Source organism: Protopterus annectens, chromosome 17.part0 (assembly GCF_019279795.1).
Source record: "Protopterus annectens isolate FY-2018-M chromosome 17.part0, PAN1.0, whole genome shotgun sequence".
Lineage (NCBI taxonomy): Eukaryota > Metazoa > Chordata > Ceratodontiformes > Protopteridae > Protopterus > Protopterus annectens.
Genome location: NC_056751.1, coordinates 1,422,404 through 1,447,739, shown reverse-complemented (window position 1 = coordinate 1,447,739; position 25,336 = coordinate 1,422,404).

The following is a 25,336-nucleotide window of genomic DNA, read 5'->3' as shown; positions in this document are numbered from 1 at the left end:
CCCCTTTTCCCATTTACTCAATTGCTTTCCTCTTCACCCCAATACTTATTTTTCTCTCTCTGTCTCTGTTATTAATAACTATTATACATGCTACTGTTGTAATTGTCTTTTACTACATTTATTTTCTGATTTCTTCTTGTCATCTAACTTCATAAGACAGAGCCACATTTTTTTTCATTTGGATGATGGCATACATTAACACTACTCTGGACAACTTCAAAAATTGTTCCTTTACTGCATTTTTCTTGATAAAAATAATTGCTATTAATATGTAAATAAGAATTAACAAATGTTTCTTTTCTAGAATGTGAAGTTGTTTGTTGCTTTTATATCAAATAGTTTGTATGTCCAAATAAATAAAACTACCCAGATTTAAACATAAACCTCAAAAAAGTCAGAAAAACTTTTCTATTTAAATCCTTTTATAAAAAAAAAAAACAAAATTATCATTAGATTCTCTCCATACACATCATTAATAGCTGCCAATAAATCTAGAATAAATCACTTTCTGAAATACCGGTAACTTGTAAAGGAAAGATTATTCCTATTCTGCCAGAATACAATTCTCCTAACAAGGTGCCAATGCAGCTACTATAGCCACCCCATCCCCCCAAAAAAATCAGCTACTATGTCAACCCCCCCCAAAAGTTTTTCTTCTAGCACCTTTTCTAATATTAAACAGATTGCATAAAGTTCTTCAATTTTAAGTACTTCTTTCTCTGACAGAAATAATGTAATATTCAATACTCATTGTTCTCCTGGAATAAATGATTAAAGTGTTGCTATAGCTATTATTGCAGGAATAAATATTTCAATGATTTTTTTTTTAATTTCCCATTCATAATTTTTTCCCCCAAAATTCTACGAGTTCCTCCTTATAAGAAAAGGTAGAATCTAAAAACACTTTTAGGCATTAATGATTTAAAATTGTAGCATGTTTAGCTTTAGAGCTATGAGCAGCTGTTAAAGGTCTAAACTGAGGATTTTGAGAATCTTTCTAAATCCGAGGTATTGCAAACAAGTCGGATAATTTCAGTTTAGGTAAAGCAATCATATGCTATCAAATAGGGTGCCTGACACTAAATAAATGAATACAAAATAGTAGTTGTAACAGTCAAAAAGAAACTGCAATTGAGTAAACATCGGCATCTACATCATGAAGAGACACATTTTCTGCATTGTGATATTGTTAAGAAAGTGGTGTTTTATAACATGATATATATATATATATATATATCTAGGCTTTGGAGTGAGCTTAGACTTAAGGACAACTCAAGTCCCCCAATAAAAATATTGCTGCCAGTGCAGAAAGTACAACTTCCAAATAGGAAAATTTGTAAAAAAAAAATCTAATTTTTGGGTTTTTCCATACTGCATTAGAATATTGATGCAAATACTTTTTTGCTGAGTACGTTTTTCTTTGTGCCTTTTAAAAATACACATTAGTTGAATCTGTTTGGCTTACATTCTTTAAAATAATTTTTCAGAAAATTCTCAGGAATCTATGAATAAGCGTAGGCTGCTGGAAGTGAAACATTCCACAGATGTTAGCAGTGAAAGAATTAAAGAAACGTTTTGCAGTATTGTCTGTCTCTGGCTATGATTTATGACCTATTGCTTCCATGTTGTTGTGATACAAATTCATATGTTTTCCTGAGACATAGTGGATCTTTATAAAACTATTAGGTTTTTGGAGAATGTAGTCTGCATGTCCTCACTGTGGTTGCATGGGTTTCCTCCCACATCCCAAAGAAATGCTGTGGGTGGATTTGACACTCTAAATTGGCCCTAGGTGTGAGTGTGTGCATGTGTGTGCCTTCTGTGGAATGTTGGGTGCTGGGCTGGCAATTTGACCCCGTAAAAGTTCATTGCCAATCATTTTGCAGACCATTGTTCTGCTTTGGCGACCCCTAACTGGGATAACCTGAAAGAAGAAGAAGAAGAAGAAGAAGAAGAAGAAGAAAAAGGTTTTTGGAGAATGACATTTTGAAGTAAATTAGAATTCTGCCTTTTTAAAGGTAGGGAGTGAATTCCAAACCACAATGATAATTTTTGAGAAAGAACACGTTATATTGTCAAGTACAAAGAATGAATGCACACGTATCCGTGGACCCTGGTTACTTATCTAAAATGAATATAATATGTAGTAGACTTCAGTTTGTGATATAAATTATACAAATACAGATGTTTTGAGGAGATAGAATAGGTACTGATTGAACCAAATAGCTAATATTAAAAGCAAATGTATTAACACTATTTGCAATAAATGAACATTATATGCTGAAGCTGTGGTGCAATTAGTATGAAATATAGGGATTGATATACATATAATATTAGAGGTCTGGTTTTCTTGAAATTGCATTTTTGTTGAGGAAAGCTAGATGCCCTAGCTATGCAAATATGAGAATATTGATGCTTCACCCTTACCTGTAAGTTTAATTTCTTAGGGTTACTATCAAATGCTCTAATCAGATCCAGGTTAATGGCATCTGCGTTCAGGCTCATATCATATGAATCTAGCAGAGAAGAGTAACTTTGCAATACATTAATTAGACATGGCTACCTAGCCTTATATCCATAACTGCCAAATGATTTGTAGACAAACCTCTTACTAATATATTTTAAACTAAATTATATCAGTATCAAGATGATAAGATAATGATTACATGGAGACATTCCATAATCTCCTTTGAATATTGAAATAACTCTTCTGGTTTGCCATGACTTAGATAATTGACTGCCCTTCAAAAGATCTCAAAACTATATCACCAGCATATGGGTCAAATTATTGGTAAGTTTTCTGGAAAAACAAAAAATAGTGGGGATCCAGTAGACACCAACAGCAATTTTTCTCACAAAATACAGGGTGTCAAAACCACACCAGTAACACTATTTGCATTCTTGCTCAGAAGTGCCTCTTAAGCTAACTACTCTGTGATATATGGAGACTCAACCTTAAACAAGTTAATAACAAATACAGAATTCACATTATCACAGTGTCCTAAGCCTGAAACAACAAATGTTTCACTGAAATGTTTGCAATGCCTTCATTACCTTTGACAATTTTTACTTGTACAGAAACTGACCGTTCTGCTTAATCAAATAAAACATGTGTGTTATCATTCAACTTACTCAACAAAATGAGTTCATGAGTTGACTTACCAATAAATGTCTCATAGATGACAAAGTATTAAAACTATTAAAATTATTGAAACTATTCAAGCATGCCCCAATTGGTGAAGGATACTTCTGGTAGTCTCTACACAATAAGGTCAGTGTATTATTTCACCAAGGTAAAATAGATTAATTGCCAACCTTATGATTTTTGGTCGGTAGCTATCAATGACCTTTAGAAGGAAATCTTAGTAATTATCATAGGACTCATTTATTTCTATTGTTATAGTATCACATTACCCCTTAACTTATTGGGATGATGGTTCACAGTCAAAAATACAAATCTTCATTGCTGTTTTAATTACTAATTACAGCCTTTGTCCAATGAGAGAGGGACAGTTTGCCAACAGTGAGAAATCCATAATACAACAAACTACTTCATCTGAATGTATAATTGAAACATCTAATATTTGTAACCCTGATGTTGGGATTGTTACACAATGAGAATTATGCAGATGTTAAATTTTCTACAAAATTAAATTCACAGTGGGTAATGTTTTGTTTGACCAATCAATATTAGAACAGTTTAAATTTCTTGTTGTAAAGTGATCAGTTAAAATGCTCATAAGCTCATATAGTTTATCTAAGAATGGTTTTGGATATTTAGAGAACTCCCATTATTTGAAAAGCATCACTGGGGACATTCACATAAACTGCAATAATTTCTTAACTGTCACTATTCATTAACATTGTATTTGGAATTCAGTTGGTCCAACAAATACATAAAACTCCACCAGTAATATTATATTGATCTTTATATAATATAAAATACACCAAAATTGACAATGGAGCACTATTTTGTCCAAACCATGTTTCTGTAATAACAATAATATTAATATTTCCTGAAATACCATTTTCTCTAATTCACTAATCTCCTGTTAATGCTTCTTGTGCTGAATGTCAAAATAACATGGAATTAACTACATAGGTTCATGTACCATGTTTCATTGTCTTCGGACTAAAAATGACTCAACAGTCTGGGTCACTTTGTCGGGTCAGCATTCTACTTGTATTGCACTTGATTATCCCATATAAAAATGTGAAGAACATTGTGCTGCATACCAATGTATCTGAATTAATTATTTGCAGAACTTGCCAAATTGTTTTTTTTTTTTTTTTATGTGAATACTTAGATGCAGGAATGATGTCCATCACTATCAGCTTTAAACCTCTTTCAGTGTTAAACGTCATTAAATTTAGCATATATTTCAATAACTGTTCAGTTTGTATCCTTCAGACATCATTAAATCTAACACATGTGATCAAATGCAGATACCTAATTGGATTTCTGTTGATCTTCATGACTGATTCAATAATATTAATTAACCTACTATCTGATAAACATTCACTGTAACATTATTTCTGCCATTCCCAGGCAACATTAGCACCCCTCAAACCTGAATCATATGTTACTAGAATGTCACCCACTGTATTTCAGTAATTATTGACAAGACTATATAGTAACACGGTTAAGAGCTGGATATTCTAAAACCATAATCAATCATTAGCTAAAGCCATTCTTTACTGAGTAATCACATATTGGTCATTTTTGATGCACATTGTGTATTTGTTAGTTGGTAACACACTGAAATCTTGGTGTGTCCTGGTCTAGTAATACACTAATATTTTGGGGTGAACTTGGTCTCTTGCTGACTACCAATCATGTCTCTCTCAATGGCAGATACTGACTGAGATATGACTGCCATTCCACATGATGCCCTTCCTTTGTTATACTTTCTGCTTACATTTATTATTCTTGTTAACCATTACAACTTTAATTTCCAAGAATGTATCGACAACTCTACCTTGTTCTATGAAAGTACCTTTGAACCTGACATTAAAAATATTACTCTCACTAAGAGAATTCAGACTGACTCAGTAAATTTATACCTTCACCGTTTTCAAGCTATTGACAATTGCCCACCATATTTATTTGCAGGAAATCAAAAAATGAAGTATTTCAATATCTTTATTTTGTTTGACATCTGATATGAATTGTCATTCCTAAACTGAATGTGATTGCAATCAAAATTCTCATATGTTCCAGTTTCTTTAAGATCAGTCATTACTGTGTTAATCTCAAACTATTCTATGAGGTCCTGGAATTTGTTACAATTACTGGCTACTGAGTGAATAACAGAGAGATTTATTGTTAACATTAAAACAAAACCTGCATAATTTAAAGTTTTCTCTGTTTATTTAGTCCTCTGAAGAATAATTTCCTCCATTTTAAAGATGAACAACTATGATACCCCCCACTGTCACAATGCAACACTAGGGCATGACCATATAAAATGGAATAACTTCTGAAATAAGTGGGGATATAAAAATCAATGCATATTTATCATTGACTTAAACCATTAATACCCATGTCAACATCTGAGGTGCATCTGCAGCTACAATATTGTACTGGGGTTAAAAATCCTTAGGGATAATGTATCCCCATCCCGCAAGATATTAGTTACAATGCACTGGTAGTACTTGCTGATTTAAAACATACTGTAAGAAAAAAATTGAAATAACAGCACTGCCAGTAAATTATCAGTTGACTCTTTTTCCTACCATAATATTGCCAATTATGCAGACTGATTTGCTGTAATATATTTCAACTAAAAGTCGTAAATGGAACAATGTCCAGTTCTGTATTGTGAGGGACCTGCCGCAGATAATGGAGTTACTTTCTAAAAGACACAGGGAGCAACCATAACAGAATATGTCCTGACATCCATTTTTATTATTCAATAAATGCAATGAAGATTTATGAGATCACAATAAACTGTCAATGAGAAGGAGCTCAGAAACCATAGGAATACTAGCATTCATGCACTAAGCCAGTAACAAAATAAACACATACTTGACTAATAATGCATAAGATATTGTATGCCAAAAAAATGTCATTTTTTGGTATACTAAAACCTCAAAATATAAAATAATTTGCTAAAATGCACCGATGGATGTTGAAGAGTATAGAAAGCAATCTCTTATGACTGAACACCATCACTAGTGTTTATGGTAAAGTGCACAACTGAAGGTTACAGAAACACACCGAGATACTCTGTCTTAAGTATTATCATATATAGCATAACATAAATATAATCTGAATAGAAGAAGGGAAACATTATTGCCTTGTACACTCCATTGAACTATTGTACTGCATGTCAAATGCCATGCATCTATGCTAAGATATATCATAGCATCTTTGTCTCATAAACAATACTTGTCACCACCCACAATTCATGACAGACCATAAGCCAGAGGGACAGATTTGTTACTCAATTCTTCCCTACTTCTCTGGAATAATTTTCCATAAAAATAGGGTGATACACACACTTCCTATAGGCAAATCTTGATGATTAGATGGGTACCGATAAATATATCTCAGGCCTGATTGTTCTGCTTTCCTTGAGGCAAGAGATGTCCCAAGATAATGGGTATTAGCAAGGTGATTGATGGTCCATGGATTCATTCTCCCTTGTATTCTTTATAAATCCACGAATCTACAAAAGTAGTAGAAATGTATGGAGGTGTTTACTTGTCTGATTGTGAGCACGGTGGTCAATGCTATCCACATATAATAACACTTGGAGCTGAAGCTATATGTGCTCTGCAAGTGACTACCTGTGTGTATTTTCTGTTTTCTTCATGTTTGTGTGACAGTTAATGTATATTGAAGTAAGTGTGTGTGTGTGTGTGTGTGTGTGGGGGGGGGGGGGGGCATTGTCTGAAAATTTTTAGTACTTGTTGTAATTCAACAAAATAAGCCTTCATTTTAATTGGTGTCTAGCAGTCAGTCTCAAAATGCCATCACCAAAAGCTATTGAGCAACTTTATATGTACACATATCTATCTATCTATCTATCTATCTATCTATCTATCTATCTATCTATCTATCTATCTATATATCTATCTGTCTATCTATCTATCTATCTGTCTATCTGTATCTCTCCATCCATCTATATAGATTTCTCTCCCTCTCTCTCTCATTCTCTCTATTTATTTATTTTTTGTGCAAAAACACATACGTATGCACGCATGCCTGAGTGTGAGCACACACATTCACATACACACACACACACACACACACGCACACACACATACACACACACACACACACACACACACACACACACACACATACAAATATATGAACATATACATATATATATATATATATATATATATATATATATATATATATATAGTCTATATCAGTTGAGCGAAAACCCCTTTACGTGAATACGAATATCTCAAACTGCATTGCACGAAGCACGTAAACCTCGAATGTCCAAAACCACGAATTCCGAAATGTCGATTTGTTTTGGTTGGCCCATCTGTGGTATAGCTCCGTAAGGTAAGTGTGTGATAGATAGGACTTTAGGGTAAGGATTTGGGTTAAGGTAAGTGCATAGTTAGGTAATGTATGTAAGATTTAGTGTAGTGTTAGATGTAGGGTTTCTTTAAGTGCATGTATGTGTGTTACTAATTTTGTTTGGGTGTATGTCTGTAGGGGAAGTCTGCGGTAGTTACGGACCTTAGGGTTAGGGAGGGGTTAAGAATAGTGCATAGATAGTTGTTTATGTGGGGTTTAGTGTAGTGTTGGAAGTAGGGTTTTGTTAAATGTATGTATGTGGATTATTTATTTTGTTTGGGTGTATGTCTGTAGGGTTTGGTTAGTGTATGTATGGGGTTTATTTATTTTGTTTGTGTAGGTACAAAGTAGTGGGTGGTGGGGTTGGCTGACTATGATAGTTTGATATTTTATTTTTCGTGGTTTAGTGCATTCGGGATTTTCATGGTTCGAGGTATAGGGTGCAATGTTTAGGTATTCGGGTAAAGGGGTTTTCGCTCAACTGATATAGAACCTATATATATGTCTGACCACAAAGCAGCCTCCCTTGAAATAAAATTGAAACCAGAGATCCCTTGCACCCAAGGTATCTTTAGAAATTTCTTTAAGACAAACTAGCTACTCCTAAGTGATACATTGGCAAGCTTCAAACCCCCACAAATCCAATGAATATACAAAAATGTACACCACCTCACTATAGCAGCATAGATGCAGCTGTACTCCATAGGAACAAGTGCAGGACAAACCCACTTGGTGAAACCATGATATGAACAAACTTTACAAAAAAAGGAAAAGAAATTTGACCAAAATTAATAATGGTAATTCCCAGAATGTGAGCCCTTGTCAATGAAATAAACAAACAACACAGGAGATTAATAAAATCAACCAAAGCCAAGTCTTAGGTTGTAATAGCTGCCCAAGTCAAAGACAATCACAAAGTATTTTTTTTAGTTATGTTTGTAACCTGAAAAACACAATGCAGCAATGTGCTGAGGTGATTGTGAATGATATTGCCTACACTGAGGCTAATGATATAATTAAACCACTGGCCAATAAATTTAGCTCTAACTTTATCTCTCTCTCCTCTCCCTTTTTCTTCAAGATATACCTGAAATTGGTTCACCTCCAACTATCGCACAAGACCAAGTCCCAAAAGAGCTATCAAAGGCTAAAAATACTGCATCTATGGGTACTAACACTATCCATGGATGCATCTTAAATGGAATGAATTTAGTCACACCCCTAACAACACTGTTCAGTCTCAGCCTGGATATGGGTTTTCTACCAAGTGGATGGAGAACAGCTATAGTCATTCCTCTGCATAAGGGGGGGTGCCCTTCCACAGACCAAGGCAATTACTAAACCATAAGTCTGACCAGCCTCAAACGCAAAGCCATGGAAAGACTTTTCATGGAATTAATCAATCAGGTCACAGGGGACCTGCAAACACTATACCTGTCTCAGTCTGGATTCATCAAGGAGAGTTCATACTTACTCTATCTGGTGGATTGTTTTGAAAAAGTTACCAAAGCAATGGATGAAAGCAAGATGGTACACACTACATACTTCAACCTGGCCAAATATTTTGAACCAGTTCCCCACTCAGGCATAGTAGAAAAGCTAAATAAATTGGGAACATACCCCTTTGTCACCCATTGGATTGTCACAGATAGGATGCAGATAATCAAAATAGGGGAGGTTACCTCCATAAAGAGACCAGTCATCTGTGGAGTCCCCCAGGGCTCTGTGGTTGGACCTCTCCTATTTGACATATACTATTCTGAAGTAAAAGCTAGTACCAAAGAGCTCCTGCTGACTAAGGTTGCAGACGACTGCAAACTAGGAGCAGTCATTGAACCTCCGAATGACTTAGCCATCCTGCAGGAAGGATTGTCTCAAATTAATAATTAGTGTCAGAATCATGGTCTGAAACTAAATGCCAAAAAATGTATTACTGCATTCTTTGGAAAGTCATCTGCCCCACGGAACTACCACATTGACAATACACCCCCAAGAGTTGAGCCAGTTGTCTAGGATTTGGGAACTTATGTGGACAGTGACCTAACTTTTAACTAACATGTGTCTATTATTGTAGGAAAGTCCTTCTATATTGCACAGCTGATAAACAAAGGGATTATGTCTAGTTCTAGGGATGTCATTGTTCCCCTTTACTAAGCCCTCATTAAGCCATTGTCCCACTTTACTAATCCCTCATTAAGCCAATCATTGAATACAATGCCCCTTGGCATGTATCTGCCTGACAAATGCAACAACTGGAATGCCCACCGAGATAACCTACTAAAAGGATACAAGGCCCAAACAACATGACCTACATGTTCTGACTCAAAGCCTTCTCACTACACTTGGTATCCTACAGACTGCTAAGAGGTGACCTGGGTCTAGCATTCAAGGCATCCTCCAACCCAACACTGATGAACTACTGCACATCATCAAATCAAATGGCATCAGAAATACTTGCTGTAGGGATCAAAAACCTCTTCTTCAACATCAACAAAATGGCTTGGAGAGACAGGTATATTTTACAGAGTATACTGCTGCAATGGAACAGACTCCTCATCCATATAAAACAAAGTTCATCCCTCTCCATTTTCAAGTGCAGCTTAGCTCTGTGGATGGGAAACAGAACATTTACCCTAGGACTGCCCAGTGTACTACTAATGGACATATGCAGTTCCTTAATACTTTATCCCATGTATGAGTCCCCTCAGTTTATATATGGTATGATCCCAGTTATTCTCATTAAGGGATAACATACGATTATCGACCATGGAATGAGTAAAGTCAATCTCTAACCAAATGGTAAAGGTTATTTTGAGCACAAAAGGGGAAATTAGCTAGGCTTATATTTGCTTATGAACCTAAATATAAGTTGACCAAATGAATGGAACCTTTATTCATATATGTGTACACACACACACACATATACATGTGTATATATATATATATATATATATATATTAGGTTCATAGATTAGTACTAGGCTAACTGCCCTTGTGAGCCGTTTTAAGCCTAGCCAATTATCCCCTGTGAGATTCAAGCCCTGTACCTTGTGTTTGTAAGGCAAACACCTTAACCATTAGGCCACCCTCTATACACACACATACACTTTATTCTTACAGCAATTTTATATGCTGGCATAATTATGGGATAGCATGAAATATAATGGAGTTAATACTAAATTAGTAATTAGTTTTCTGCCAATACAGAATTATAGAGCCAATTTTTAGATGACTGCTTTCTTTTGTGTGTGTTTTAGTCTTTTATAGTTTATTTAAATCAAAATACCATTGGTCTTGAATTTGCATGCATTTATAATTTATTTGTATGTAATCTCTTAGATATCGTCATAATTAATAGAGCTAATGGCACAGGGTCTACAAGGGTCTATATTAAAATTACGAAGAGGCATTACATTAAACACCTTTTCAGCGACACAAAAAGACAAAATGCACTAAACCATGAATGGTCAAAACAGCAATTTATTTCCCCTGGGAAAGAAATTGTTAGCACTAAACACATACACACAATTTAAAACAAAACTAAGTGAGAAGCTTCACCCCCCACACCCTCCAACATGGGGGTATGTGCCCCCCACACCCCCCTAACTAAATATACCAACTTCAAGATCACACTACAGTGAGGTAAAGGGCAATGCTATGGCTCAGGCCAAGCAATTTTTTTCCCTGTGAAAAAATCGCTTGCCTGAACCATCACTATTTTCAGACTTTGGGCTATCAGCAAAATAGCATTCGATGTAATCCCGTTTCACTGATTTAATATAGACCCGGTCTACAACAATTTATAGAACCAGGTTTACCGGCATTTTTACTTTGTGCTAATAGCTGTTACTCCCGATCCCCCTCCACCACATTATTGAAAACATTACCAGTGCATACATTTAATGGTTGAAATGTGATTGTAGAAACAATTCAGTTATTTGAAAAGAAAGCAACATATTTAGAGATTTATTTCTCAGGGTTTACTTGATGAGAATATAAACAGAACATTGACTAAGGCTGCTGGTATTTCTCAACAACAAGGGTTAGCAGACCTTGCTATTCTCTCCATAGCCTCTGAGATTTAAAAAGTAAGACTCCTGACTACTCCTGGCACCCATTTCTAAGGATGTGGTTCTTTCTCATTGTGCTATGACTTTTATGAAAGGGAAATTCTTGAAAAACTGTTTCTATGGCTTTAAATACCTGTTGAAGATCCACCTATGAAAACTCTTTTGGGTGTACCACATGTTAAGGGAAGTTTTGATCATAGGTTCATAGGTTCATAGGTTCATACTAGGCTATCTGCCCTAGGGCATTTATAAGCCTAGCCAGAGTTGTGTGGCTTTCACCACCCCTTAGGTTGAAGAATACTATACCCATTAGTTTGCCGTGCTTCTGTCCAGCAGTGATACAATGATGATCCCTGGGGTAAGCCTACGATCTCCCATCCACTGGTCAAGATTCCTCTTGAACAGAGCCAGCGAGGTGCTCTGTCTCACATGGACTGTGATTCTGTTCCACAGCATAGGGAGTCTCTGGGTGATGAATCTGTCCCTCCAGCACATCCTATTTATATCTGTGTTGAGGTTTAAGTCTCTTGCTCTTGTGGCTCTGGTGGATTTGGATTTTTTGAGGTGGAGCATGTCCATTAATTCCGGGTTGGACATGGCCTTGTATGTCAGGCACAGGTCACCTCTGAGCAGACGGTATGCGACTGAATAGAGCTGGAGTTTCTTCAGTCAGGCAGCATATGGCATATTTTTGAGCCCCTTTATCCTTTTGGTGAGGAACTTTCGGGGTCTTTCCAATTGCTGCAGGTGTCGGGTAAGATACTTTCCGAATGGGGCATTGTACTCAATCATTGGTCTGATAAGTTGAGAGTACAGGGGAACAATGACCTCCCTTGATCTGGATGTGAATCCCTTCATAATCAGGTGGGCAATGTAGAAGGTCCTCCTAACCACTTTGGAAATGTGAGTGTCAAAAGAAAGGTTACTGTCAACTTGGGTCCCCAGGTCCCTGATAACCTCTTCTGTGCTTAATGGATTTCCACCTATGTGGTAACTTGGGGTTACCTTGTTTTTACCAAAGGGTATGACTATACATTTTTTGGCGTTTAGCTTAAGGCCATGGCTCTGGCACCAGTTATACGTTTCTATGAGACCTCTCTGAAGGATATCTGTGTCTGATGGATTTTCAACTATGGCGCCCAGTTTGCAGTCCTCTGCAAACTTTGTCAGCCATAATCCTCCTATGTTTGCCTGCACTTCCGAAAAATAGATGCCGAACAAGAGGGGGCCCAGGACTGAGCCTTGTGGGACACCGCTTGTGACCAGCTTGGAGTCTGACATGGCACCAGCAACTCTAACCCTGTTGGTTCTGTCCTTGAGCCAGTTTGCAACCCATCTTGTGACATATGGGTTTACATTTAAGCTGGTGAGCTTTTCTATGATACCCGAGTGGGGTATTGTGTCAAAAGCTTTTGCTAGGTCAAGGTAGGCTGTGTGAACTGCCTTACCCTCATCAATGACCTTGGTGACTGTTTCAAAAAAGTCGACCAAGTTCAAGAGGCATGATCTGCCCTTGACAAAGCCGAATTGGGTAGGATCCAATGTCTGTAGGTCCCCTATGTCTTTATTTATGAGTTCCATTATGATCCTCTCCATAGCTTTGCAGACCAGGCTTGTTAAGCTTATGGGGCGGTAATTACCAGGGTCCGTAGAAGCACCGCCTTTGTGGAGTGGGACCACAGTTGCCATACGCCACTCTTTGGGTACGTATCCTGTGGTAAGGCTAAGATTAAGCAGCAGCCTTATGTGTGGGTTTAGTTCCTCACTGAGTTCGTGTAGCACACAGCCGGGGACACCATCCGGTCCCATTGATGCTATGTTTTTAGCTTTAGAGAGAGCAGCTCTCACCTGGGCATTTCAGATGATTGGGAGGCTACACTCTGCTGGGATAGATATTTCTCCTTTTGGGAGGGAGGGGAGAAATTTTCACTGAACCTGTCTGCCAGTATGTTTGCAATGTCTGTGGGTTCAGTGATTTTTGTATCATTTTGGACTAATTCTGAGCATATCTGGGAGTTTCCACCCAGATTTCTAACATAGCTAAAGAAGGCCTTATGATTGTCTTTTGAGTCCTTGGCGATTTTTCTCTCAAAGTTGGCCTTGGATGATTTTATGAGTGATCGTAGTTTTTTACTAGTATTGATCAGAGATGTCTTCCCTTTTAGGGATTTTGCTCTATCTTGTAGTAGCTTTCTCCTCTTGTTGTAAAGTTTGTTTATGGCTGGGGTCCACCAGATCGGGCGCTTGCCTTTGGTGGAAAGGGTCTTGATTTTATTTGGGATTGCTTGATCCATGCAATCCTGGAGGTGCTCGTAGAAAGCATTTGTAAGGGATTCAGCAGCGTGGGTTGTGGTTTCCAATGGCTCAGGGGCCTTGAAGGATACCACACCAGTCTTAAGAAGTGCGAAGTTGGCTTTTGAGAAGTTCTTCACTGTGGTCTTTTTTGTTGGGGGTGGGGGCGGGATGTGGATCTCCAGTGAGATTAGTTTATGGCCTGATCTCACCAATGAGGGATATACTTCCGGTGTGGAGCATTTTGTCCCCATGTTTGTGATGATCAGGTCTAGTATATTTTCATGATATTTGCTCCCATTGTGAAAGAATATATAAAACAAATGAGGTTTGGTAACAAATCAGTTTGTCTAGGGACATCTTCAGAAGGCGGATATATAAATACATTAAGGTGAGTTAAGAGAGTGGGAGGGTTAAATGGGAATGAGGAAAGATCTGGAGGAAATGAGGTAAGAGTAGGGAGGGGCTAAAGTGTTTTTTTTTCCTAGTGTAACTGGGTAAGGCATCACATGTTGGCATAAACTTCCTAGGCAAGTTTATGTCCTAGACAACCTAGGTAACTTACTGGACAAGTAGGCCTAGGATAGAGTAGTGTGGCATGATGGAAGTCTTAGTATGGCCCTTCAGGGCAGCTGGTTAGTATTCTCTCTATTTCACCCCATTTACAGCTGATTAGTTGGTGTTTCTGTGTTACTGCCATTTCTGCTTTTGGTTTCCGCAGGAAGGATATATTAATTTTGCAGGTTGGTAGGGCTGTGGCTACGGTTCCTTGCTTGGTTTAGGTTCATAGCAGGACTGCTGTCTTTGGGGTGGTAGTGGTGGTAATGGCAAGGTTCTTGGCTGTTGGAGTGACTTCCCATATGGGGATGCAGTTGGAAGGAATAGAGTGTTTTTTTTTTCCCTTTCTTGTTTACCGTGGAATTGTGAATGGGAGCAAAATTCTTGTTAATCTAGAGTTGAAGGGAGACAAGAGTTAAAACACACGGGCACTCAATATTTTCTTTTAGAGGATCTGTTTGCTTCCTTGATGGCCATTACTGTCACCTGTGGTATTTGGTTGCTTTGCATGGTGAATTATGTTTGCTTACAAGTCTTCAATTGAATTATAAAGTTTGCTTGATTAGAGGCAGTGGTTCAAATGCCCGGTCCCCTGTGGAGTAGAACTGGCGGGTTGGTGTGTAGCTATGTTAAACCTATATAAAAACACACAAAAAAAAACAACAAAAAAAAAGAGAAAAGAAAATAGGAAGGTAAACATGGCCTGGCTGGATTTTCAGGTGTGCTCTGTTGTTTTTTTGATGTAGATCTGACTGGGTCGGAGCAGCCTTGATTTTCATTTTTGCTTGGGGGTTGATGGGGATGTGACATGCCTTCCAGGCTCTCAATGCATGTTGTGTGTTGTCTTGCTGGTTGCTGTATTACGGGTAGAAGGCAGTGCTCTTTTATTTCACATGCAGGTCATTGGTGTTTTCATATTATATTTTCAGAGGATGCCTTTTGATATGTGAGTTGTAAAGCGGCCTTCCACGAGCTGAGCAGAAGCGTGAGGAAGAGAGGTTTGCTGCTCATGCACAGTGATGGTGGGAGTCGCTCAACATGTTTGGTTATCATCTTGAAGGGGAGTGCTGGGTATACCTGTTAACAGTATGGCTTTTTGGAGAAAGTCCAGAATGTTGTCTCAGATTCGTGGTCTGTTTTTCATCAAATGGTGTTTTTTTTTTCTGTGAACTACTGGCAAATCAGTAGGATTACAGTTAGAAATAGTGACTAAGTAAGTTTGGGATTTGGACTTCGTACCCGGCAAAATTCATGCTAATGCAAAATTTGCTATTTTATAAATGTTTATGTGGGTAGGAGCAATAGATAAATTTGTCCCTATTTTGTGAGCCCTTTGTGGAATGTGTGTATGTGGCTGAAGAGCTGCGTTGTCGTGTTTTTCTCACTTCATAAACTGCCTACTTGTGGTAGCATGCTGCATTAGGCTTTGTAAAAACATATCTTTAAGTTGGAAACTGGCAGGCTATTGGGTAGGGTGGAGTGAGTTTGGATTTAACATTTGGCTAGTGCAAAGCCTGTTATATCAACGTGCTATGTTTGTGGAGGCAGCTTGTCTCTAGTTTCTTTTAGCCTGGGTCCCAATTTTATTTGTGGCTGTGTACAGATGTGCATTAAGAGGCTGGAAGGTATGCTTGTAATGGTCAAGGTTGCACTCTATTCTTAGTGGTCGGGCTTCATTGCTATGGGCATACCTCTCAAATGTCCAGATTTTACATAATGTCTAGATTTTGCTTCATATTTTGGTATGGTTCCCATAAAATTTTTGTTTACTTGTTAATTGCTGGCAAAACATTGAGAAATGAAGCCAGTAATTATGACAGACATTTGAATTTGCAAAACCTGTTATTCGATCAACTTTCTATGTCTGCAAAAGCAATATTTATAAAATTGTCCCTATTTTGGGCTTTGGCTCCCCCATTATTTATGGCCTTAAACAGATTTCAGAAGACGGTTGGGGCCATGAATTTATTCATGTTCGGTGCTGTTAAATAACCAATCTGTTACATGGGATTTAGGAAATCTTCAAATAATCTATAGAATATTGGTTATAAAGGTAGTAGTGCTTCATAAGCAGCGAGGAGAACTTGTGGAATATCTGTGTTTTTCAGAACTGTGCGCTATAATTAATAAAGTTTCAATCGGTACTGAACAAAGCTCCCTTTCCTGTTGACTGTCCTCTTTTCTGTGCCATGTTTAGTTCAGCTATTTTCTATATCTGGTTTTGGGTCTCATGCCTACATAGGCTTTAAAAAAAAAAAAAAAGGAAAAAGGGGGGTAGTTTGACATGTCCTCATACCCTTCAGAAAATTCATGATAATGCAAGACCTTGTTATTTGATCCACTTCAACAGTTTGTAAAGCAGTACATTTAAAATTTCCTCATTTTGATTTTGTTCTTGCTTTTAGAGGTTGAGGGGTATAGCTAACATATTCTTTGGTTAACAGCAGTTTTGACAAGAACTACTTTTCTTTTCAGCAGATTGTAAGCTGTCCAAGGGAACAGTTGCTTCCATGCATGGGCAAAGTGTGATACTGCAGGTTGGGAGGTTTGGACAACTAAGTTATGGGAAAAGGATGGGCACCTGATACACATTATCTTTTGAGATCTGCCATTTACGGCATATGTACATAATAGGTCATGGGTACAGGTAGAACCCTTTTGAAAATTCAATACAACACAGGTTATCTATCAGCGCTTCATTTATGGTTATCATGCACTTTTATTTGTAAGGTAAGGTATTCTGCTGGGGTGGAGGTTGGGTTGATGAGTGGTAAACAGTATGGTAACAAGTTTTTACTTTATTCTGGACTCATTAAGCATATCAAGGTTGGTGCAGTTGGGTAGTTTAGGGCCAAAGGAGGAAGATGTAGGTTGGGGGCAAGGTATAGCAGGCTTTAAGATTGTTTATGGGCAGTCTGAGGTTCTCACTGGTAGGGTGGAATCACACCAATTATAGGATCAGGGGTAGTTACTAGGCTATGGCTCTAAGGTTCTTAATAACCTAGCCAAGTTCATGTACGTAAGAGTCCTTATTAACAAGTGCAGCACATGTTGCCCTTATCTACAATGGACATGGCTGGATGTTGACTTTGTCCAAGAGGGACATAGGTGAAATCGCTAGTGGTGAATTTGCACCTGGGATTTTCTAGTCAGCTGTATTAGCACAACTATGGACTGCTTTAATTTTCTTTGCCATGATTACTGGTTAACAACTGTATTGAGGAAGCTTATAGGATGGTTAAAGACTGATACTTCTATTTATATAATAGGCCTTTTAATGGAATGACTCTGTTTTATTTCACATGGTTATCAGTTGTATCGTTAACATGGGTGGTATGACAAAACTTTATGTGGAACTTTAAGGCATCTTAAGCTTCATTGCGGTTTCACACTATATAGTTGTGAGTGTATTTTATGCAGTTGATAAAGATGCCCTTAGTGGTGCCTAATGTCATTAAGAAGGTTTGGTTTATGTGTGTGGAGGATTTACAGTATTTTCTTTTGCAGATTACACTGAGGTCACAGATGTGGATGTGCAAAGTGGACATTAGTTGGTGGCCTGATGGAATATGGACTCGACAGGTGAGACAGGAATGTCGACTGATGGACTAGTATGCAATGAGGTCACATTTTCCAGCAGTGCAGCTGAATATGGAGTTGTTGTTTGTTTGTGTTTTTCTTCCTGCCGATGCAAGGTTCATAGGTTCATAGGTTCATAGGTTCATACTAGGCTATCTGCCCAAGGGCATTTATAAGCCTAGCCCATAGTTATTTGGCTTTTGCCACCCCTTTAGTTTGAATAAAACTATGCCTATTATTTTGCTGTGCCTCTGTCAAGCAGTGACACTGAAGTAATCCCTGGGGTATATCTGCGATCCCCCATCCATTGGTCAAGATTCCTCTTGAACAAGGCCAGCGAGGTGCTCTGCCTCACATGTACCGGGATTTTGTTCCACAGCATAGGGAGTCTCTGGGTGATGAATCTGTTCCTCCAGCACGTTCTATTAATAACCGTGTCAAGGTTTAAGTCTCCCGCCCTTGTGGTTCTGAGGGATCTAGATTTTTTGAGGTGAAGCATATTCATCAAATCAGGGTTTGACATGGCCTTATATGTCAGGCACAGGTCACCTCTGAGCAAGCGGTATGAGACTGAATAGAGCTGGAGTTCTTTCAGTCGGGCAGCATAAGACATATTTTTGAGACCCTTTATCCTTTTGGTGAGGAACTTTTGGGGCCTTTCCAGCTGCTGCAGGTGTCGGGTCAGATACATTCCGAATGGGGCATTGTACTCAATCATAGGTCTAATGAGTGATGAGTACAGGGGGACGATGACCTCCCTTGATCTAGATGTGAATCCCTTCATGATCAGGTGGGCAATGTAGAAGGTTTTCCTAACTACTTTAGCAACATGAGTGTCAAACGAAAGGCTACTGTCAACCTGGGTCCCCAAATCCCTGATGACTTCTTCTGTGCTCAAGTGGATTGCCACCTATATGGTAGCTAGGGGTAACCTTGTTTTTCCCGAAGGGTATGACTATGCATTTCTTGGCATTTAACTTTAGGCCATGGCTCTGGCACCAGTTATCCGTTTCTGTGAGGCCCTTCTGAAGGATATCTGTGTCAGATGTGTTTTCGACTATGGCGCCCAGTTTGCAGTCATCTGCAAACTTTGTCAGCCATAACCCTCCTGTGTTTGCTTGTACTTCAGAAAAGTAGATGCCGAACAAGAGTGGACCCAGGACTGAGCCCTGTGGGACACCACTTGTGACAGGCTTTGAGTCTGACATGGCTCCAGCAACTCTGACCCTGTGGGTTCTGTCACTTAGCCAGTTTGCAACCCATCTTGTGATGTATGGGTTTACATTCAAGCTGATGAGTTTTTCGATGATACCTGAGTGGGGTATTGTATCGAAGGCCTTTGCCAGGTCAAGGTAGGCTGTATGGACTGCCTTTCCCTCATCAATGGCCTTGGTGACTGTCTCAAAAAGTCAACCAAGTTTAAAAGGCATGATCTGCCTTTGACAAAGCCAAACTGGGTTGGATCCAAAGTCTGCAAGTTCCCTATGTCTTTATTTATGAGTTCCATTATGGTCCTCTCCATGGCTTTGCAGATAAGGCTTGTCAAGCTAATGGGATGGTAATTTCCAGGGTCGGTGGAGGCACCGCCTTGTGAAGTGGGACCACAGTCGCCGTGCGCCACTCCTTGGGTACGTATCCTGAGGTGAGGCTAAGATTAAACAGCTGTCCTAACTGCGGGTTTAATTCCTCATTGAGTTCGTGGAGCACACAGCCGGGTCACCATCTGGTCCCATGGATGCTGTGTTTTTTGCTTTGGAGAGAGCAGTTCTCACCTGGGCGTTGGAGATGTTTGGGGCTACAATCCTCTGGTATAGATATCTCTCCTTTTGGGAGAAGTTTGCACTGAACCTGTCAGCCAGTATGTTGGCAATGTGTGTAGGTTCAGTAATCTTCACATCATTTTGAACTAATTCTGAGCATATCTGGGAGTTTCCGCCTAGGTTTCTAACATAGCTAAAGAAGGCCTTATGATTGTCTTTTGAGTCCTTGGCGATTTTTCTCTCAAAATTTGCCTTGGATGATTTTATGAGAGCTCTTAGTTTTTTACTTATATTGATCAAAGGTGTCTTACCTTTCAAGGATTTTGCTCTATCTTGTAGTAGCTTCCTCTGTTTGTTGTAGAGCTTGTTTATGGCTGGGGTCCACCAGACTGGACGCTTGCCTTTGGTACAAAGAGTCTTAGTTTTGTTTGGGATTGCCTGATCCATGCAGTCCTGTAGGTGCTGGTAGAAGGCATTTGTAAGTGATTCAGCGGTTTGAGTAATGTTTACCACTGGCTCAGGGGCCTTAAAGGAGACCACACTAGTTTTTAGAAGTGTGAAGTCGGCTTTTGAGAAGTTTTTCACTGTGGTCTTTTTTATTTCAGGTGGGGGCAGGATGAGGACCTCCAGCGAGATTAGTTTATGATCTGATCTCACCAGTGAGGGGTATACTTCCGGTGTTGAACATTGTGATCCCATGTTCGTGATGATGAGATCAAGTATGTTTTCTCCTCTTGTGGGGATGGTGACTAGTTGTTCCATGGCATTTGAGTTTCTGTTTTATATTGTGCTTGGAGCATCAGGATTGAACCTCACCATTATTGGTAGCTGGGGTCTTCATTGGAATGGGTCAGGTAGGCGTATTACCATGGGAGTATACCAGTTGGCACAAGGGATGGGTATAATTACTGCAATAGATAATCGCTTACTGCTGAAGGAGATATTAGGTGAGTAATTTGGCTAGGCATTTCTGATCATACAGAGTGTGGAGAAAGGTGATGATATTATTATGTGAGGTATTCCTGTTTTGGTGATATCTTTCTAGTTAATGGTGAGTTCAGTTTTGATAGGGTAAAGACTACAATGTGAGGTTGCTCAATGAAATGGAGGGCAAGATAAATCTGAGAAGGTCAAACAGCCTTGGTGTGATGCAGGTAGATGGAAGAGGTTATGGACAGGGACATTGAAGTTAGTTTGAGAACAGCTATTTGTCCATTACTGACCCCTAGGTGGGATCTTTGGGGTGTTTTTCTTAAGATGGGAATGAGGTGGGTTGGCATCTTACATGCCATCGAGCTATGCATAGCTTGATATTAGGGGGTGGGTGTCAGCTTCTTACATGTCACCAAACTAAGCATATTTTGATATTGGCTTTGGCAGAGTTTTTTTTTTTTTTTTTTTTTTTTTTTTAGTGCGGCTTTCTTGCATGATATCTGCATACAGGGGAGGACCACAACTAAGTTAGGGATAGGGATGAGATTTTCTGTTGGCATGGTGTGAAGGAAGGCTATAGATTAGGGGTACTGTTCTGGTGGGTGGTAACAGGGCATATGGGGAACAGTGATGGTTGTAAGGGGTAAGTAGGTGAAATAACCATAAGTAATGGCAGCTAGGGAAGTCTTCAGTGCAGTGGTAGGGGGATTATTTGTGAAGGGCTTACCTATTTCCTGGGTCAAGAATTATTATGATAGCAACAGGATGATTAGTATCCTTGGGTAAGGGAAGTGTTTGGTACCTAAATTGCAGTTTAGCCCTAAGTGGCATGGCTGGGGTGCTAGCCATAACTGCCATTAGGAAGTAGTGAATTTGTGAGGTTTAAGGTTATGTAGAGGTTTAGGGGGTTTCACAGCAGTTGGTGCAATAATCAGGATTACAGTATCATGGCAGGGTTCATCTTTCAGGTAGGAGAGGTGGTCAGAGTACTTCATCAATGGGCATGTAAATTTTCAGGTACTAAGTTATTGAATAAATCAATTAAGTAGGTTTATAGATTTTCCCAAATTTGCCCAGAATGCTTAAATTTGGTCTAATATTTTATACTGTTGAACTTCCTTTTGTTGGGTATTTCATTTAGGGATATTTGAAACCTTTGTGAGGGTGGTGTGTGGGTCAGCAAATGATATTGTGGTTAGAGGATGTTTTGCTTTGTAACATTGGTTTTCCTTTGTTGGAATGCTTTGTGCTTTTTAGTGCTGGTGGTGCATATAGCAGTTTATGACCTGGGTATGAGTACAGATGTTTTACAAGGGCATGGTTATTTGGCTTTATTTGGCTTTAGAATGACATCATTCATTTTAATTTCAGTTGCTTATGCAGTTAGTTGCTTGGGGTTTTTCTATAATACACCTTTGGGTATTGAGGGCGAGGTTTCAGTCTGGAGAAGTGAGGCTGGCATATACTGAATGATATTTGGCCTCGACCTTTAGGTTTGTTAGAACTTTGATATGAAGGAGGGGGAACAGCCTGGTCAAGCTGGTGGGCAGAGAAGAGGGACTGTTCCCCCTCTGGTGTTGGATGTTCATTTCAATGACTTGGGAAAGAAAAGTGAGCTGTTGGAGGCTGCTTGACAAATAAAATAAGCAAGTGGAGGTAAGGACGCTGCTTCTTGTTTGGTTGGTTTAATTCAATAAGTGGTAATATGAAGTGACTGATGGGACGCTGCTTCATAAGTAAAATAAGTGAATGGAGGTTAGGACACTGCTTATCTGGTGGATGTGAAATTCAATTAATGATAAATGAAGTGAGTGGTGGAATACTGCTTCATAAGTAAAAGTAGGCGAGTGGGGGAAGGGACGCTACTTACTGGGTCAGGATGAGTGAGATCATGCAGTCCTGATTAACATTACATGGATGTTTATGCTGTGACTATAATCAGCTATATTATGTTCCAGTTGTAATTAATAAATATTGTCTAACAAAGTTATGTTTTGGAAGTTTAATAAAGGTCGTCAAACATCATTCCGTGTTATGTGTTTATTGAAGGGAACTGGGACAAAGTGAGGTTTGGTAACAAACCAGTTTATCCAGGGACATCTTCAGAAGGTGATTAGACAAATACATTAAGGAGAGGTAAGATGGTGGGGGGAAGGTTAAGTGGGAATGAGGAAAGATTTGGAGAAAATGAATTGAGTAGGGAGGGGCTCAAGTGTTTTTTTCCTAGTGTAACTGAGTAAGGAATCACATTTTGGCATGAACTTGCTACCCACCCTCCCTCCACCTTTTTGTAGTTGGAATAGTGGGGATTGTGGTTGTTTTTTCAGTCTTGGTGGGTGGAAATGAGCAGGGAAGAGGGACAGGCTTGCTCTCTTCTGTTCCCCCTCTGCTGTTGGAAGTTCATTTCAATGACTTGGGAAAGAAAAGTGAGCTGTGGGGGCTGCTTGACATATAAAATAAGTGAGCAGAGGTAAGGATGCTACTTGTTGGTTTGTTGGTTTAATTCAATGAGTGATAATATGAAGTGACTGATGGGATGCTGCAAAATATGTAAAATAAGAGAGCAGAGGTAGGGATGCTGCTTATTTGGTGGATGTGTAATTCAATTAATGGTAAATGAAGTGAGTGGTGGGACACTGCGTCATGAATAAAAGCAAGTGATTGGAGGTAGGGATGCTGCATACCGGGTCAGGATGAGTGAGGTTACGCTGTCCTGATTAACATTACATGGATGTTTATGCTGTGACTATAATCAGCTATACTATGTTCCAGTTGTAATTAATAAATATTAGCTCATGAAGATAGGTTTTAAAAGTTTAATAAAGGTCGTCAAACGTCATTCAGTGTTATGTGTTTATTGAAGGGGAATGGGACAAATTATTTTATTCTTTAAACACCTACTGGTCTTACAAAATCAGTGAGCTTGTTACATGTAACATTGTTTTATATATGGCTGTTTGCTTCTGTATACATTTTTATGTAGACCCAACATTGCTCCCTTCCTGTGGAATTTTCTATGTGGATCAAACCTTGTGCCTTTTGAAGTAATAAATATCTATAGAGATGAGTGATATCAATTGTAAAATATAATGTAGTGCCTTATATTAGCATTCCTTAGCTTACATACAAACTGAATATACAATTTTGTTGGTACTTATTACATTTGACATAGCAACACAATTTATTAGTTGGTAAAGAATGAAAAATACAATACTTAATTTGGGTGCCTTAAGATACCAATGCTCAGTAAAGTGATAACAAGTATTTATATTATTAGATAATTATCAATTTGATTGTTTATTAAATCTATATAGATACATGTTTTGTTGTAGTATAGATATTACGAATAAAAAAAATTAAGGTAAAGAATGTGAAACAGTAGTCGGTAGGCAGATAGTAGTTAAACCAAAAAGAGAGAGGGAGGGGAATGATATAACTGATGAGTTAAGCATAGAGGGGGGGGTAAGATTATGAGATTACTTACAAACATAGAATCTGATTATAAGAGAGTGGTGCAGAAGATTTGAAGGAGCTGGATGAATTAAGAGTCACTATTGAACTGTGGGAGTTTTTTGCTTTGACTTTTCAATATAAAAAAGGTGCAAATATGACTATTGCAAAAATGTAATGAACAAATTTCTATTTAAGAGCGGTAGTTTGATATTTCTGTCTAGTGGCAATTGTTTTAGATATTCTGTCTGTCTTTCTATCTTCCTGACATTTGTGTCTTTGCCTAGAGAAACTGCATGTTATTTCAACATATAGTTGACAAGGAAAACATGTATCATATCAAAGGATTACTTAAAGAGGTAAAACAAAATGGAGAATTTCTGTTATCAACAGACCCTTGTATATTGTATGATCTTAGAAAACTTGTGTTTGCACTGTCTGAGGTTCAAACTTGCCTTCACATTGTTGTATGTGCTACTTATGTTATGTCATAGACTGGGCCAACATTACTTAAATGAAGCGTACAAACGTGCCAGCACTAATTCAGATTTAATATATTGTTTCTTTTCAAAGGGTTGCTTCTTGTTGGTGCACTTAATAAAGTATTGTTCAACAATCACAGTAGTTGTTAAGGCTGTCACAATAATTATTATTGTGCTTACCCAAACAAAGTGCATTGATTTCACAGATTAATTGGTGCACGCTTAATAGGAACATCTGAAATGACAAACGGCTAAATCAGTTATAAATAAATGCACACAGTTTCAGAAAGAAGCTCAATGTCATACAGAATACCACCTTATTATATTATTTGATTAATGACTATATCACCTTATAAAGCTAATTATAGAAATTGTATAAGACCATTAGCATATTAATTAGTGCCTTTTAAGTTAACCTTAAACTATACTGTGTAGTCAAAATAGATAAGCATATGCTTTCTATTCCCATATATTACACATTAGAATAGCATTATAAATACTTAAAGAGACAAAGTAATGCATATGTTGCACATGCTGACAAATTATTTCACTTATAAAATTCATAAAGATTGACTGGACACATATTAACTAAATAATTTCTCTGTCAACCATTTGTTCTCAGCCCACATCCTTTTTATATAACTTCTGATTAATACGCATAGTGGCTGAC